The following is a 19107-nucleotide window of genomic DNA, read 5'->3' on the forward strand; positions in this document are numbered from 1 at the left end:
TTGTGTGTGCTATTTTAAATATTTACATCACTCTCATCTAAATAGGTTGGTTCTAAGTTTTCTAGAATCTTTTCTATTTATTACTTTATTATGGGGACAAAAGTAGAAGATTAAGGTAGTTGCCTAATTTTTTTTCTTTAACGTATAAACAGGGACACTTAGCTACTTTTGTATAATACTTATCAGTAGATAGATTTACAGAATTTCATGCTTCACAGGTAATCACATCTTCCAAAATTCTGGAGATGGAAAGAAATGAATTGTAAAATAGTGGATAAGTAGCCAGTTTCAGGAAGGCTCAGATTTGGTTTTGAAAAAGGAGATTCATCAGAGCTGGAAATGGTTTTGGATTTTAACTTGGTTATTTAAGGATTGCCAACCTGTGACTACAAATAATCCCTCCCTAATATTTTCATTTTTAAACTGTCCTTCTGTCTCCCTTCTATTTTCATTATTTCTGAAAAGATTGTTATTCAAGACAGGGGCAGTGATTAACCTCTATAATCTCAGCTACTCAGGAAACTGATGCAGGAAGATTACAAGTTCAAGGTCAGCCTGGGCAACTTAGCAAGACCCTGTCTCATTATATAAAATAGAAAGTGCTGGGGATCTTGTGCAGTGGTAGAGAACCCCCTGGTTCACTCCCCAGGACAGTAAAGGAAAAAAAATAAATAAGTGTCAGAAAGCTTTAGGTCACAACCCAATACAGCTTTGAGATTCTTAGTATACCAAGTACTTGAGCACTAGAAAGAAAATGGTAATTTTCTAACTGTAGAGGCAGCCTCTGCTAGTAAAAGATCTATGCTACATTACAATTAACTTAAATTGTAAAGTATTGTTTTTTTTAAAAAAAAAAAAAAAGGACAATAGGACAAACAAAAAGGAAAAAAAAAACTATTGAAATGTCCATCCTTCTACTAAGTTCCTTTAAACTACCGTCTTGGAAATATCCTGATGAGTGGGTGTTGGTGTGGGTAACAATAACGTTGTTTTCATAATATGTGCTGGCAGATTAGCACACTTCTCTGCAGTGTTAACAGTTGTAATTAAGGAATAAACAGCACAGAGTGTCAGTCCGATAACAATTTCATCTATGGTGTCACAATACAAAATGTCACAAAATATTAGAACTGTTATATAACTATAAAAAGTATCAGCTTAAAAGCCAAAAGCCTTTTAAAAAAATAAATAAAAAGGAAACAGAGAAAGGAAGAAATAAGAAAACTGGTACAGCGGCCAGAACAATTTTATACCTTCTCGAGAATGTTCTGTCATGAAAATAAATTGATAAATTTTTTTGCTGTTACATTACAGTTTGGTTTCTAGCCATCCAGTTGATTTAGCAGGAGAATGCAGGTTTTTTTAGCAGCTTTGAATTGGTAAACAGATTTAGATGTAGTAGGAAGGAGCATGAGGAAGTTTTTTTTTCTTTTTTTTTTTTTTTTAACATCCAATCTTCCCCAGCATATGCACATAAGAAGGTGAATGAAATGGAGCAATATGAAACTTATTTCTCTTTAGTCAAGTGAAAAAAAAAAAGACTAAACATTTGTTAGCTGGTAAAATATTGTGTCAAGCAAGTAGGCACATTCCAAAATTAAACAGTGGTTGATACGTTAACGTCCTCAAATATTTGAGCGTACACTTCCTTTGAGATCTGTAAATTAAATCACCAGTAGATTAGATTAAAATACAAAATGAATGGCAATGTAACCATCTCAGAAAAGGTTCAGGTTTTTTTTTCTCTCCTAAACTGATTAACTTGCTGGGTGTTTTTTTGTTGTTTTGTCATTGTATCTAAGTCTAATATACCCTGAATTGCAATTTAGGGCAGAAAGGAAGGTATTTTCAGGTTTCAGCTTTACAATTCCCCCCCCTCCCCGATTTTAACTAATAACTCAAAAACTCCCAGAGACGACTTTATTCTTGGCCCTTGCAGAGCTCCCCCACCCCACCCGCCTTGTAGATGGTAACAGATTGCACCACATGGTGTCTGTATAAAAAAAAAAAAAAATTCCCATAGGGACCTGGATATCCCATTAAAGGGCTTTGTACTCTTAATGGCAAATTAGCTTTACATAGGAATTTCCAAACATTGTTTTCCAGGGAAGAAGGGTGGAATACCATATATAAAAATATATATATATTTTTTTTCTACAGTTGGTAGGAATATCAAGAAAAAAGAAATTTCATCTACTTATCCCCTCCCCCATGGAATCAATGTACTTATCATACTCTACTCAACCCACCATTCTCCATGAAAACTATGAATCTGTATCCCCCTCCCTTTTTTTTTAAATGGGAGTTTTTAAAATACAAGCCATTCGAAGAAATTTTTTAAAGCCTTTCTTGGATTGTTGCAAATGCATAAATATTCAAAGCTCAGTTTCTGCTGAGACACTTCTGGTCTATGAAATTATTAAACTAGAAAATGCTAAAGATCAGAAGGAGCTGCAGTTTTCTTTCAAACTTTAAAAACGTAAATTTTAAGTATTGAGGAAAAATGCCTAACATTGTGGAAAACAAACATCTGGTTGTCTTTGTGAGGGGACAGTGTCCGTGGAACTGAAATCAAATGGACAGTTTTTTCTCTGCTTAGGTTCAGGTGTTTTAGCTGATCAGCTTAAGACTTAGGTGAGGATAAAGATCTATTTTAGACTATCTTTCCTTCTTTCCCACAAAAAATAATAAAGTGGATGTGTGGGCATATTTATTTTTAATAAAAAACTTATTATGTTATCATTTTTCACAGAATACAAGAACTGTGTGTGTAAAACCAGGGTTTGCAATCACCAATTTCAGAGGAAGCTACCAGGTTTTCTATCCATTTAAGTTCTAGTGCATAAAATTTAGTGCACTGTCCATGAATTTCGCTTACATACAAAATACATTCTTCCATTTTCCTTTATTGCTGTATTCATTTGTCTTTTTACTCTAATTTATAGCCTTTTCCTTTTGTTAAAGAAAAAAAATGTTTTTAATTTAAAATAAAGTTGTTGATCCCCCCCCCCCCATGGAATTCTGCCCCTTTTCAAGAACTGGCCAAATATGCTACATGTCCTAACACACTCTTCAATTAGTCATCTAGTTTTTACCGCTTCCATTTTAATTAGGAAACCAAGATAATCTTTCCCCCCCCCTTTTTAAGAGTTTCAGATCCAAATCTACCCTTCTGAGAAGGTAGTAACCAGGTAATGAGTGCAGAGGAAAACTTGGTCTAGGGGGAGGCGACTCAAAAGAGGAGACAGATTACTGTGAGAAAACGTCATCCTGGAACCAGGGGCTCCGCCCCACCCCCACGTGTGTTTTTGTTTGTTTCTGTTATAATTTAGAAGTTAATTTGTGTACATAGGAAATTTAATTCCCCCATTGCTAATAAAAGCTCGTTTAGAGTTTTCTAAGGCCAACATGGGACGTGTCAAGCTTTGGCAATTAAGGAGAGGATTGATTTGTGGATTTGACATCTGGCATTGTGATCGCCCTTTCTAACTGGAACCGAGATTACATCCTTGCTAAAATCCAAGAAAAGGAAAGGCGACTCCAACAAAGCCAGAGGCTCAGAATGCTTCCGGACCTTATCTTGCCTGGCAGAGTCAGGTTTCCTTGCTCCCTCCTAAGTTTATAGCAATGTTTGAAAGTCTTTGCAATTTTAAAAACCCAAATTCTCAGACAAAGACCGAGATCTGTGAAAGTGGCATCTAGACTCACCACAGGAAGAAAAAGAAAAATCAATTTCTAGTTGCAGTAAGAGGAAACCATGAGATGCACTTATGTTGAAAAGTGATGATTTAGTGCGTTTCTTTTTATGATACTTGGTCTTTTGACCTCCACTGTTCAGGTTGAAATGTTTTTCATTTGAGTCTAGGATATCAATGTAGAAGTTTCTGGATATTTTACACAGTACTATTTTAGGGACAGTACAGTCAAATTAAAAGAAGATTACAGATTTATAGTATACGTCTCTATCTTCTCTCCCAATACCACTTATTGTTCATACTTTTAGACATTTAGAAGGTAACACATATAATTTGGGGGGTTACTAGAATGCTCTACTCCAGGAAACGAAATACTGAAATATGCCAAAGGAACTCAAATCTAGCGCCCTTAAAATCATAGCCAGTCAACACAAAGGTGGGCAAAATTTGAGTTCCAGTCATTCATTCATTCAACAGATCCTACTGACTGTTTACTGTGTCAGACACGGTTCTAAATGCCAAGGATACAGAAGCAAACAAAACCAAACACCCATCCTCACAGAATTAACATTCCAACAGAGGCAACAGAGAGAGGGGTTGAAGATATAGATAAACACATAAAAAAGAGTATGTGGTGTATTAGATGGTGAGGAAGGGGTAATACAGTATGAATATCTAACACAGCCTCTCAATGCAAGAGAACAAAGCAGACTTCATCATTTCTCAGATATCATGACAGTAACAAAGTTCTTTTTCCTATTCAAAGATCTGGAGTTGGGGTTTCCCAATGTAGCAACACTTTTGTGGCTACTAGTTTGGAAGTTGCATGATCAACAGGTTTATGAAAAAAGAATGAAAAGCAAAAATCCTCACTACTTTAACCGGTATTTGTAGGCAATGCTTATAGCAGCATTATTCAGAAGAGTCAAAAGGTAATTCAAATGTCCATCAATGGGTAAAAGTCTAAAAAGCTGGCTATCTGGTGGAATGTTAATCAGCTGTAGAAAGGATTCTGCCAGGCCTGGTGGCAGAAGCATCGAGAGTTCAAAGTCAGCCTCAGCAACTTTCCAAGGCCCTAAGCAACTCTTCAAGACCCTGTTTTTAAATTTTTAAAAAAAATTTATATATATATATATATATATATATATATATATATATATATATATATATGAGGTGGGGAGCTGGGGATGTGGCTTAGTGGTTAAGTGCTCCTGGGTTCGATCCCAGTATCAACAAAAAATAAATAAATAAAGCAAGGAAATTCTGACACAAGTTGTAACCTGAATGAACCCTGAAGACATTATGCTATGGACATAAACCAGACACAGACAAATATTGTTTAATTCCACTTTCACTTGACGTTCCTAGAATAATCAAATTCATAGAGGCAGAAAATAAAATGATGGTTGCTATGGGCTGGGGGAAAGAAACACAGGGAGTTAGATAGCATTTAATGAACACAGATTTTTTTTTTCAATTCGAGAACATGAAAAAATTCTTGGAGATGCACAGAGGATGGGTACACACAATGTGAACATGCTTAGTGTCACTGAACCATATGTTCAAAGACGGGTAAAATGGCAAATTTTGTGTTATGTGTTTAGTTGACTGTAATAAAAATGTCCCTTACTAAACATGACCTGAATACACCCACAGTATAAGCTATTTTGTTTAAATCTTGTTGGTTTTTTTTTCCCCTGACAACCCAGTACATACAAGCAAGGTTGATTCCTTGTAGAAATAAGCACAGCCATGCAATGCACAACTAAGTTCCAATCGGTGACAAATTGCATAATGATGGTGGTCCTATAAAATTATAATGAAGCTGAATAATTCCCATCACCTAATGATTCTGTCACACAAGGCATTACTCAGGTTTGTGGGATGGTGGTGTAAACAAACCTACCGTGCTGTCAGACATACAATAGTAGAGCCCATACAATTTTGCACAGTACTTAATACTCAATAATGATAAAAAACTATGTTACTGGTTTATGTATTTACTATACTATATATATTTTTTTCTTTTATATCTATGAAACCCCTTATAAAGTTCTAGTCCCAGGTCTACCACTGTTACTCAGTTTCCCCACTGAGTTGAATGTACTCTTTCTTCTTAAGAAGAGTTCACTGTAAAACAGCATGCCATGTATCACCAGCAGCAGCCAATAGGACTCCTGTTTACCGTGTCTCTCTTTTGTGTGTGTGTGTGTATGTGTGTGTGTGTGTGTGTGTGTGTGTGTGTATATATATATATATTTTTTTTTTAAGTTGTCAATGGACCTTTATTTTATTTATTTATAGGAAGTGCTGAGAATCAGATCCAGTGCCTCACACATGCTAGGCAAGCCCTCTGCCACTGAGCCACAACCCCAGCCCCTACCGTATCTCTTCACTGTGTTCATTATCTTCTCTTGGGCTTGATGAATCTCAATGTTTTGTTCATTAAAGATGTAGGAGCAACAATCTATAATCTATATTATATTATTATACATATATTATATATGATATATAATATTATTACAAATAATATATATTATAGACTATTATACATATACATTTACACACACACACACACACACACATATATACATACATATAGGGAGAGAACACATACACACCCCATAAGCCTAGGTGTGCAGTGGGCTGTACCATCTAGGTTTGTATAAGTACACTCTGAAATTTGCACAATGACAAAATTGACTAATGGCAGCTTTCTCAGCAGCAAGTCCCATCATAAGCAATGGGTGACTAATTAATGCATTATACGCCATGTTTTCAAATTCATTTGAATGCCTGCCACTTGAAAGGCTGATGTTCTGGGTAATTTTTTTTTTTTAATCTATGAAACCCTTTATAAAGTTCTAGTCCCAGGTCTACCACCGTCACTCAGTTTCCTTACTGAGTTGAATTAGACCCTCATCATCCAGCAGGACTTTTTGTGAACAGCGGAAATGGTCTACATCTGCACTGCCCAATATGGCAGCCACCACCATATGTGGCTATTGAGCACTTGAAATGGGGCCAGTACAACTGAGAAAATCGAATTTCAATTATTTTAAGTATGGTTGGGACAACTTGGGTATGTGGGTCTACTTTTTTCAACTGTAAATTTTATGAAATCTATATCGATAAAAGTATTTCCAGTGAAAATTTAGCCTCTTAAAGGAGATATGCTGCTATAAGTGTAAAATACATATTGGGTTTCTAAGACAGTATAAACACAATAATGTAGCTGGTTAATAATTTTTGTTTCAATTACACATTGAAATATTTTCCATGGATTAATACAAAATACATTAAAATTAATTTCACCTGTTTCTTTTTTTAATAAAGTAGCTACTAGAAAATTCAATACTACTACTGTGACGCACCTTATATTTTACTGAACATCATTAAAACTAGACAATGCCTAACAGCCTTTGCAATTCTGAGTCAGTAACTTTATAAGCATTCATTAAATCCACTTTAATATTTAACTGAGTACTATAGTTGATGAATCTGGGGGGAAACTTACAGTTAAATATTTAACATATTTTCTTACTCCACTTTCAACAGAATGCAAAAAATATATAAGTGAAAAGTTTGTAGGTCAAGGATTGCTTTGTCCTCAGAGTTGTATTCTGAGGCGTGCTCATTTTTAGAATCCCAAATCCAAGCACAATGCCTGCCTACAGGGTATTAGATGTTCAATAAATGTTTTTTGGAGGGATGGTAAAACCAGGCTTTGCATTTTGACCAGACTCTTAAAGTACTTTTGATGAGAAGACTTATCAAAAGTGAGACAGTGTGAGGCGGCAAGCCAGATAAAATAATTTGGCACTCATTTTCTTATGACACAAGATAAAAAAGAAGCTGGATACCAAAATCAAAGGTTTATTTTTTTTCCTTGGAGGACTTGGATAATCCTTGAAAAGCATGTGATTTTCATGATTGCAAAGCATCTTTTCCTGATTGCAAAGCATCTTTCTTTCCCAGGAAACATACATTGTAGATAAATACCACACATCATCAAATTACAGATGGTGAAATGGAAACAATGTGACATCAAGTCACCATTGGGATCACACCAGGGATCCCTGGGCACTCAGCATTCTTAGCTTCCTGTCTCCCCTGTTCCCACTACCACACCCACAGGCTCTCTAGGAACCACAGAAAAGCAATTACCAGTTAAAATTAGGTTGAAAGCAAACATTGCTCTCAAATCATATATTTTAACTTCTTAAACTTAACAGGCTGAGAGACTAAAATGGAATTAACATCATCCCTAACTAGTGGAAAGCTCTGAGTAAAGATCTTTACATTAACCTTCTATCAAATTAAATTAAAAACAACAACAACAACAAAAAGATATACCAGGGATTCCAAGTGCCCTGGCCTGCTGCTATTAACAACATAAGCATTACAAGAAATGGTGCCATTTTTTGCATCAAAGGGATGATGATTCCTTGCTTGTCTGATCACTCCTACTTTATTTACTCTCCTACTTGTTTGTCAGATTCAGAAGCTGTTATGGTGTGGATGTGAGGTGTCCCCCAGAAGCTCACGTGTGAGACAATGAAAGGTTCAGAGGAGACATGACTGGGTTGTGAGAGCCTTAACCCAACCAGTGAGTGAACCCTGATGGGATTAACTGGGTGGTCGCTGGAGGAGGTGGGTGTGGCTGGAGGAGGGGGCATTGGGGGCGTGGCTTTGGGGTCTCTATTTGTCTCTGGAGAGTGGAGTCTCTCTCTGCTTCCTGATCACCATGTGAGCTGCTTCCCTCCACCACACTCTTCCTCCATGATGTCCTGCCTCCCCTCGAGCCCTGAGGGATGGAGCCTGCTGTCTATGGACCCAGATCTCCGAAACCTCAAGCCCCCAAATAAACTTTTCCTCCTCTACATTTGTTCTGGTCAGGTCCTTTGGTCCCAGCAGCCAAAAAAATGTAAGACAGGGGGCTGGGGTTGTGGCTCAGTGGTAGAGCGCTTACCTAGTGTGTAGAGTCCCTGGGTTCAGTCCTCATAAAAATAGATGAATAAAAACAAAGGTATTGTATGCAACTACAACTAAAAAAAAAATGGCAAGACAGAAGCGTAGCAAGAGAACAAAGCTACCTTTTACCACATCTTCCCTCTTCAGGGCCAATTCCACAGTACCTGTTACCTAGACCCAGGACAGACTAGAAATTGTGCATCAGGATAAAGTCTGCCTGCCTCAGGGCTCTTGGCTGATGGGGGTGGGGGGGTGGGGGAGGAGTCAGCAGACTATACAGGTAAAGTAGAATGTTCTAGAAAGACCAAGGTACAGCTTCTAACCCAATCTGGAAAATGGCAGTGAATGGGCTGGGGAGATAAGGAAGCTGGGAATGAAGAGAAACCTGGGCTGCATTTTAAGAGATGAGTAGAAGTCAGCCAGGAGCGTTTAGCTTCAACATGGCAGAGAAGCAATACCAACATCTCCCTGTCTGCACCCCTTATAAATGAGTGACTCCATCTCCTGACCTCTAATTTTCTCTACCATTTTCTCTACTGAGACTGTTCAAGTGGAGGTCATCAATACCTTCTATTGCACTAAGACCAATGTCTGTCCTATGTACCGATTTTTTCCCTCAGTGATTAAAAAAAAACAAAACAAAACAAAAAAAACGAGGGAGTCATTAAACAGTAGAATGCATTGTGACAGATAGTACACAAATGGAGCAGAACTTCTCATTCCTCTGAAGGAACATGGTTCAGAGTCACTCCGGTAGTGTAATCGTACATGTATAGAGGGTAATAATGTCTGTGTTTTCTACCACCCTTCCCACTGCCACAACCCCATCCCTCCCCAGACTCCTCTCTACACAAACCAAAGATCTTTCTTCATTCTTCCCTACCCACCTGCCCCACTATGGACCAGCATCTGCTTATCAGACAAAATGATCGGCCTTTTCTTTTGGGGGATTGGCTTATTTCTCTTAGTGTGATATTCTCTAGTTCCATCCATTTGCCTGCGAATGCCATAATTTCATTCTTCTTTAAGGCTGAGCAATAAATGGGCCAAGGACCTGAACAGACACTTCTCAGAACAGGATATACAATCGATCAACAAACATGAAAAAAAAATTCATCATCTCTAGCAATCAGAGAAATGCAAATCAAAACTACTCCAAGATTTCATCTCACTCCAGTCAGAATGGCAATCATCAAGAATACAAATATCAAGTGTTGGGGAAGATGTGGGGAAAAAGGTTCACTCATCCATTGCTGGTGGGACTGCAAATTGATGCAACCACTCTGGAAGCAGTATGAAGACACCTCAGAAAACTTGGAATGAATCCATCATTTGACCCAGTTATCCCACTCCTTGGTTTATACCCAAAGGATTTAAAATCACCATTCTACAGTGATGCAGCCACATCAATGTTTACAGCAGCTCAATTCATAACAGCTAATTTATGGAACCAACCTAGATGCCCTTCAACAGATGATTGGATAAAGAAAACATAGTACAAATGATTCCCTGGTTCTTGAAGTGCTCTCTCCCTTCTTACCAGCTCCTATTCCTTCTCTCTGAATATTTTCTCCCAAATCATCAAGTACCTCACAGCTCAGTGTTTAACCCTCTTCTCTTTTCTAGCTATTCCTTCTATGGTATCATCCAGATTTTCCCCTTGAGTTGAATGTCCGTTGTGCACTTAGATATCTAATAACATGTCAGATTTAACATGTCCAAAACAGACCCCTAATCAGCCCTCTAACCCATTCTTCCCACAGTCTTCTCCATCCTTGAAAAATGCCATCACTACCCCTCCAAGAACTGAGGTCAAAATCTTGACACTAACCTCAAATCTTGTTCCCCTCCGGCAAATAATCCATTAGCAAGTCACATTGGCTCCACTTTCAAGAAATGTCCCATATCTGTCCCTCACCAACCCCATCACCATGATCCTGATACCGTAATACCCACTTGACTGTCGTCTATGTTTCCATACTTTAAAACACAAAGCAATCAGAGTCATCTAAATGACACTCTCTTGCCCCAAAACCCCAAGTCTCCCCATGACCCTTGAAAGAAAATAGACACTCTTCATCACTGCCTGGGAAGTTGCACAGGGTCTAGATCCTGGCTACTTTTGCAATGTTCTTTCTGACCACTCTTCCCTTTGACCTCCGAGTTCCAGCCACATGAACTGTCTTTTGCTCCCGTCTGACTCTGTGCTCTGTGCCTGCTAATCTGTAGACTGGGAAGTCTCTTCCTTCCTTCACTCCATTCAGATCTCTGCTCAAACCTCACCTTTTAGCACAGTCCTCCTTGATGACCCTTTCCCAAAATAAGATTCCTCTTCCTCAGGCCCTAGAACTCTACCATCTTACAGGTCTTATGTTCCTAGGGCGTGACATGGCATCTCTGTACCCATTTGTTAATCTGCTGTCTACTTCTCCCTCTGAAACATCCACGATGGCATAGATCTGTCTTCTCACCACCCTTCTCATCAGCCTCTATCAATATGTGGCATTTGGAAGGTGCTCAATAAATGTACTTACAATAAATTAGAAAAGAAGCAAGTACTACATAACCCTGTTTAAAACGAGAAGGGCTAGGCATGGTGCAGCACGCTTGTAATCCCAGCAGCTCAGGAGGCTGAGGCAGGAGGATAGTGAGTTCAAAGCCAGCTTCAGCAACTTAGTGAGACCCTAAGCAACTCAGTGAGATCCTGTCTCTTAATAAAATATAAGAAAAGGGATGGGGAAGTGGCTCAGTGGTTGAGCATCCCAGGTTCAATCCCCAGTACTAAAATAAAAGGTTACAGAAACTTGGTTTGTAATATTTAAAAAATAAGAAACAACTTGGATTCCCTCCAGAGAGAAATGGATAAAAAAAATCTCATTGTCTAGTCATACAATGGAATATCATAGAATACTTAAAAGCCATGAAGTACATCTACATGTGACAATACAAACATCTCTTCAAAACACTTTTAAGTGAAAAAGACCATCTGCATAATATATATATATATATATATATATAATACATGTTTAAAATGTATAATATATTTAAAATTGGAATTAAAATTTATAAAATAAAATACACACTAAAATTCATTTGTACAGTATGACCATTACATCTTACAAGGTCATGCATATTTATAAGTTGAAAGGCACAGAAGCAGGTAGATCATCATAAGAGACCTCATCTTTATAATGCTTCAGTATTTCATGATAATACACAAAAATCTGTGAGTGTTTATATTTTCTATAAAGTATAAGGAAGCTAGGCGCAGTAGTGCACACTTGTAATCCCAGCAGCTCTGGAGGCTGAGGCAGGAGGGTCACAAATCAAGGCCAGCCTCAGCAATTTAGCAAAACCCTCTCTCTAAATAAAAAGGACTGAGAATGTAGCTCAGCAGTAAAGTGCCCTGGGTTCAATACTCAGTACAATATGATAATGATGATGATAATATTTATTAATAAATGATAATAAAGTATAAGAAAATTAATTTAGGGTCAATAATCAGAACAGAGTTAACAGCAAGAAACATGAAATTGTTTAGCTTTTTTTGGGGGGGGGGCATTGGGGATTGAACTCAGGGGCACTTGACCACTAGGCCACATCCCCAGCCATATTTTGAATTTTATTTAGAGACAGTCTGTGTTGCTTAGCACCTTGCCATTGCTGAGGCTGGCTTTGAACTCAAGATCCTCCTGCCCCAGCCTCCCAAGCCACTGGGATTACAGGCGTACACCACCACACCCCGCTTCAGCATATTTGAAGAATAAATAAGACTGCCTTGCTAGAGCATAAAGATAGAAGCAAATGCGGACCTGAAATCCTAGCAACTTGGAGGCTGAGGCAGGAGGGTGGCGAGTTCAAATCCAGCTTCAGCAACTTAGGGAGACCCTGTCTCTAATAAAATATAAAAATAACTGGAGATGTGGCTCAGTGATTAAGCACCCCTGGGTTCAATCCCTGGTACAAAAAAAAAGATAGAAGCACAGAGTGACAGAAATACTGGAAATGACTGCCTGAGCCAAGTCTCATTCATGGACTGTATCCAACGATTCCACGGCATTCACCCACCAAGTCATAACTTTGGGAGTTATGGGGAAGTTCTCCATGATTACAGTTTACCTTGCACATAGTTTAAGTATTTCTTAAAACACTGAGTGATCTTGCAGTCTTGAAAAATAGTCATTATCTGTAAGCTCCTTTCACAACGTATTAAAGTTCTCTCATTAAGACCATATTATACATTAAAAAAAAAACCCAACAGAGACCGACTATGGAACCTAATAAATTATCTATATCCTGCTTCTTCAGGACCTCAGGATAAGAATGAGACTAAAGAAGCATAATGATGCTTAATCATAAAGATGTTTTCAGTCTGCATATTTAACTTCTGTACAAATGACAGCATCCGGTCCCTCAACGGCCCCATGTGTACATCAAGTATTTGAATCCTATGGATTAAATGCTGAGGCTCAAATGATAAGCAAGGGCAGCCCTCCGCTCCATGGGGTTTGTACTCTAGGCAGGGAAAGAGATATGGGATGAATTGCTGGAATGAATGAATTAATAAATAAATAAATATAAATAAATATAAATATAAATAAATATAAATATAAATATGCAACACAAATTAGGGGGGTTTTGTTTGTTTGTTTTTGGTACCAGGGATTGAACCCAGGGCACTTAACCACTGAGCAACATCCCCAGCTCTTTTTTATATTTCATATAGAGACAGAGTCTCACTGAGTTGCTTAGGGCCTCGCTAAGTTACTGAGGCTGGCTTTGAACTTGAAATCCTACTGCCTCAGCCTCCCAAGTCATTGGGATTACAGGCATTCGACACTACACCCAGCCACAAATTAGCTTTAATACCCACGGAGGTTTAGGCACATAATGGATAAATGACTTAGGGAAGTCAGAGAAGGCTTTGCTAGGGAAACAGAGATTGAATTCAAAGGAAAAAAAATGAAAAAGTGTAAGTGGCAGTAGGTAAGGAAATTCATTCTTCTTGACACATAGAATGGCATATGGAAAGGCCCTGTGGCTGGACAGGTATAATGCTGATATTTCAATGGACCTTTTGGAAAAGAGTTGCTAGGAAAAACTCTGTCTTACTGTTCCTTAATTTGTTGAACTGAAGAGAAGAAAAAGAGTAGAAATAGATTACAGTCCGAAACCCTTGGTCTTGTCATCTTGCCCACAATTTTTTTTTTTTTTTTAATTTGGCAGACAAGGGGCTGGGGTTGTGGCTCAGTGGTAGAGCCCTTGCCTAGCATTGAATGAGACACTGGGTTGGATCTTCAGAACAACATAAATGGAAAATAAAGATATTGTCTCTACCTTTAACTAAAAAAATAAATATTTAAAAAATTTGGCAGACAAGGCTCTATAAATTCATTATCTGAGAATGAGGTAAACCTGATCTTACCATCCTCTCTAGTCTTAGTTACTTGATAAATACATGAATAATTAAATAAGCAACCTCTAAGGATGAATGTCACAAGTATTCATAAAATACGTACATTCTAATATGGAAATACAATGAAGTCAAAGTATTTTTGAACTTAGAAGAATTAAGACATTGACTGCAGAAGTTTTAAATATACTGTATTCTTTTGGTGCCTATAGAAACTGCCTGTTAAAAGAAGCAAAGTTTGGGCTGGGGTTGTGGCTCAACGTGCGAGCGCTGGGTTCAATCCTCAGCACCATGTAAAAAATAAATAAATAAAATAAAGGTATTGTGTCCAACTACAACTAAAATATATATATTTTTTTTTTTAAAAAACAAAGTTTGCTCCTCTCTCCCCAAACTAAAAATTGTCAATACCTTCAGTAAAAACTTTCCAAAATATTTTTTGACTGCCCCATTAAGAAATGAACCCCAGGGCTGGGGATGTGGCTCAAGCGGTAGCGCGCTTGCCCGACATGCGTGCGGCCCTGGTTCGATCCTCAGCACCACATACCAACAAAGATGTTGTGTCCGCTGAGAACTAAACAATAAAACATTAAAAATTCTCTCTCTCTCTCTCTCTCTCTCTCTCTCTCTCTCTCTCTCTCTCTCTCTCCTCTCTCTCACTCTCTCTTAAAAAAAAAAAAATGAATCACAGGGCTGGGGTTATGGCCTAGTGGTAGAGCACTTGTGTAGCATGTGTGAGACACTGGGTTTGATTCTCAGCACTGCATATAAATAAATAAATTAAATAAAGGTCCATCAGCAATTAAAAAAAAATATTTTTAAAAAAGAAAAGAAAAGAACCCTATGCTCTGTACAAACAGATGTATAGACACATAAATAAAGCAAGTTTAAAAGTTTCAAATAAAACAACCTTAAAAATGTTTATTTAAAAGAGTGAAATGGAGGAATTGGAATATAAATTGGCTATTATATGCTATCAAGTAATTATTGATTTCAATAGCAACAATAATACTTAGATTGTGATTATTTATAAGAAAATGTTATCCAAATATAGCGGCACACTCCTATAATCCCAGCTACTAGGGAAATTGAGGCAGAGCACAAGTTCAAGGCCAGCCTCAGCAACTTAGTAAGATCCTGTCTCAAACTAAAAAGGGCTGGGGATGTGGCTCAGTGGTAGAGCACCTGCCTAGCATGTTCAAGGCCCTAGGTACAATCCCCAGTGCCTCAAAAGAAAACATCTGTCCTTTTAAAAGATACACACTAGGGCTGGGGCTGTAGCTCAGTGGTAGAGCACTTGCCTAGCATGTGTGAGGCTCTGGGTTCAATCCTCAGCACCACATAAAAATAAATTAAATAAAGGTATTGTGTCCCTCTACAACTACATTTTTTTTAAAAAAAAGACACAGACTAAAGTATGAAATAAAGTGACATCTAGTATTTGCTTTTAAACATATCAGGAAAGAAACAGCAGCTTATTTAAAAAAAAAAAAACAGAATGTAAACAAACCATTGTGGTCAAAACTCAATTGTTGTATCTGGGTGACAGTGTGTGGGACTGATTATACAGGTCGAATATTGCTCATCAGAAAGGCTTAGGGTCAATGGGGGATTGGGGATATAGCTCAGTTGGTAGGGTGCTTGCCTCGAATGCACAGGCCTTGGGTTCAATCTCCAGCACCACCAAGAAAAAAAAAAAAACAGAAAGGCTTAGGATCAAAATTGTTTCATATTTTAGATTTTATCTTAGAATATTTACATATACATAATGAGATATCTTAGGGAAAGGACCCAAGTCTAAACACAAAATTGCTTTGTTTCATATATACCTTCTTCACATAGCATGAAGGTAATTTTATGTGCCTGTGTTTTGACTGTGATCCGTCACAGAAAGACAATTGTGGGATTTTCTACTTATGGCATCCTGTCGGGATCCCAGGAGTTCGGGATTTTTAAAGTCATCTGGATTTTCAGATTAGGGACGCTTCAACTGTGCTGTTCTTTCTACTTTTGTAGATATTTAAAAGTTTCATAATAGAAAAAATTAAGTTCAAATGAAATATATCTGTTCTTCCCTTACTCTATGCAATGCCCTCTGATATTTTTCTTATCATTTGAAACTAAATAATAGAAGGAAAAAAGAAAGCCGAGGGTCAACCCCTCATTGAACTCGTGGTCTCTTGCTTGTGATGCGTGATTTGAGCCACCAGCTACGGTCTCTGCTCTGCCCATACAGAAAGCATTCTAACAACAACAACAAAAAAGACACTCTCTGGTCACTTGAATGCAAATTCAAAACAGAAAGCCCAATTCTCCCGTGTTTCCAACTTCCAAAAATGTAATGCTTCTTGACATTTTCCATCGTTGTCTCTTTAAGTTCAATGTAAATAGCTGCTGCTACTTTGAGAGTGCCTGCTAATGTCTATCACAGTACAAGGATGTATGTCTCTCTGGTGACATCTAAATGTTGATCTTGTAAATTCTGCAGCAACACATAATGTAGTACAAAGACATGCCAAGTAGCATCAAAAACATTTTTTTTTTCAAAATCTGGGTTTAATCTAAATGTCAAATCAAATTTAAAGGAAAACAAATTACAAAATGTATTTAGATGACTTCAGCTAATTAATTTTCCCCATTGAGAATATTCTGAACTTTGGACACCAAGGTTAAATGTTGGATTTCTGTTGTTACTTAGAGTGGCTAATTTACAAAGCGAGTTAATTATATAAACTGAAAAGAATTTTTTTTTAAAGAGAAATTCTATTTTTGTACTAAGTGGGAATTTCCAACATTAAAATCTATCTATATTGAGTGCTTTTATTATGCTGAGATGTAAATTTCTTAAAACCCTGTAATCCAACGGATAAATATATCACTTTCTACCTTCCTTTTGCTAACCTGGGGGAAAATTTCCATCAATTCTGAAAAGTCCCCCCTGACTCTTGTGAATCGCTTCCTCTTTCCCAGAGCCAAGATTAGCAGACACTTTAGACTGGCTCTAAAGCAGTCTATCCCAGCTCCCACCCACATCCCCCTTCTTACTACCACTCCACTTTATTCCAATATCACCTTCTATTATTATTATTATTATTATTATTATTATTATTATTATTATTATTAAGCCACCAAAGGCTTCAGGAAAGCTGTCCCACCCCAACTGGTAATTCCAGGGGATTTATGGCAACTGATCTAAACAAGTCATGCCAATTTCCTTCTCTTTGCCATTTCATGTTTTAGGAATGAACACGTGATACCATTCTGGCCAATGAGTTAGAAGAGCAAGACCACTGGCAGGATTTCTGAGAAAGGCTCTCTTGGTCCAAGGAGAAAGACTTTGTTCATCTAGAAATTGCTGGAGCTGCTCCTGAGGTTGTAACTTCAATAGCTTTTTTTTTTTTTTTTTTTTTTTTTTTAAACCAACCTAAAGGCAAACTTGGCGGAGAAGGTGGCCAATCTGAAAGAATCTCACCTCTGCCTCCGGGTTTCTTGTAATATGAGGTGCTCAGTGTCCTTACATGCATGCTACTTGTAACTAAGAGTTCTAAAGGACACATAGGCTTTATAGTTTCAGGCACAACTTCAAATCCATTATTTGTGAGCTTCAACTCAGAATGGATCTATGCAAAATGATTAAATATCAATTTTTTTTTTTAAAGAATGGATCGATGCAACTCTAAAATAGCTGGTCATCTCAGTTCAAAAACAAAAAGATAAATGTATGAGTCCATGTGATGTCAAGGGAAGCGTCTAAAGGCACAAGTCTCTGGAAAGTTTTGAAGTATATTAACAGAGTTGAACACAGAGGGGGGGAAAAAATAGACAAAGGAGTGATAGGTAGGTTAACCCTATTAGAACAAACGGGAAGGACCTCACACACCTCCACTTCCCACATCATTATTTCTAATTCATTTAGAGGCAGGCCTGTTAACTTGTCAGCTGCTACCAAGAAAGATCTCAGCATTCTGGCTTAATGAGGAGACAAGCTGTACTCTCAAAAGGCTGTCCAAATGGCTAAAGTTCTGAACACATCCATGAGATGGTGTGACCCATGTATTTCCCCACATGGTTCTGCACAGTGGAGAGGAGCCAGCCATTTCTGCAGTTAAGTATCAGCAGAGGAAGAGATGCTGATCCCATCTCCTGCTCGGAGAGACAGAGAGTCTAAAGAGAAGATAGAGATTTGGCAACAGTTCTTTTTATGGTTAAGGGGAGAGTAAGCCACCTTCCTTTTACCACTGGGTAACACCAAGTAGAACTATCCCTTGCCGTCTTCACCGCGAGTGTCTAAATCAATTCTTTTCCATTTCTAATGTTTGGAAAGGCCTGCCTGGTGGAAGGAGAGGTGGGTAGGACGTGGTTTCCGTTTTTCAGAGGGGTAATGTGAAGATAATGTGTTTTGACTCTAAAAACATCTTGAGCTCCTTGAAAGAAAGGAACTATGTGATTTTAAAATGAGAATAATGATATATTTTATGTAAAAGAGTGATATGCTTGGCTTATGATATTTAAAGCAAAATGATCACAGCATATGTTTGTTTTCTGTGATCTGGGAAGTAATCTTCGATTTCAGAACAGTGCCTGGCCCTGCTGATACAGGTTGAAGGACTATTTGTTAAGCCGTGGCTGGGAAAAATTCTAAAAAAGTTTAAAAGGATGACGACATATTATTGTTTCACCTGAACGACGGGGGGAAAGGCTTATTATTATTTCATCTGAATAGGGGGAAAAGGCTTTTTTAACTTCTAAAACTTCTAAATAAGCCTAAAGTCTTGTTGCATGCTATAACATTAGAATAAATTATTTCTATTATTACCTTGGAGGGTTTTTTTAAAAAGCTGACAATTTTTTGAACTAGCAAATATATTTTTAAACAGTTTCTAAAAACTAAATTAAGCTTGATAATTAGGTGTAAATGGTGATGTGAGTGGCAATTCTATTTAAACTCTAAAATCTATTCTATAATTGTCAGTATTCTTAATACAACATTTGAATTTTAGAAGAATTTGAATGGAGATAATGTTT

The 19107-nt window shown here is 37.6% G+C and overlaps 1 long non-coding RNA gene across 1 annotated transcript; it reads left to right on the forward strand.

Annotated features, from left to right (window-relative positions):
* Positions 1–7206: 7206 nt before the first annotated feature.
* LOC144375082 (uncharacterized) lies at positions 7207–18897 on the forward strand. Its single transcript, XR_013434503.1, has 2 exons — positions 7207–8304; positions 17323–18897. It is a non-coding gene; the product is annotated as an uncharacterized LOC144375082 (long non-coding RNA).
* Positions 18898–19107: the final 210 nt, after the last annotated feature.

This window comes from Ictidomys tridecemlineatus, chromosome 2 (genome assembly GCF_052094955.1).
Source record: "Ictidomys tridecemlineatus isolate mIctTri1 chromosome 2, mIctTri1.hap1, whole genome shotgun sequence".
Lineage (NCBI taxonomy): Eukaryota > Metazoa > Chordata > Mammalia > Rodentia > Sciuridae > Ictidomys > Ictidomys tridecemlineatus.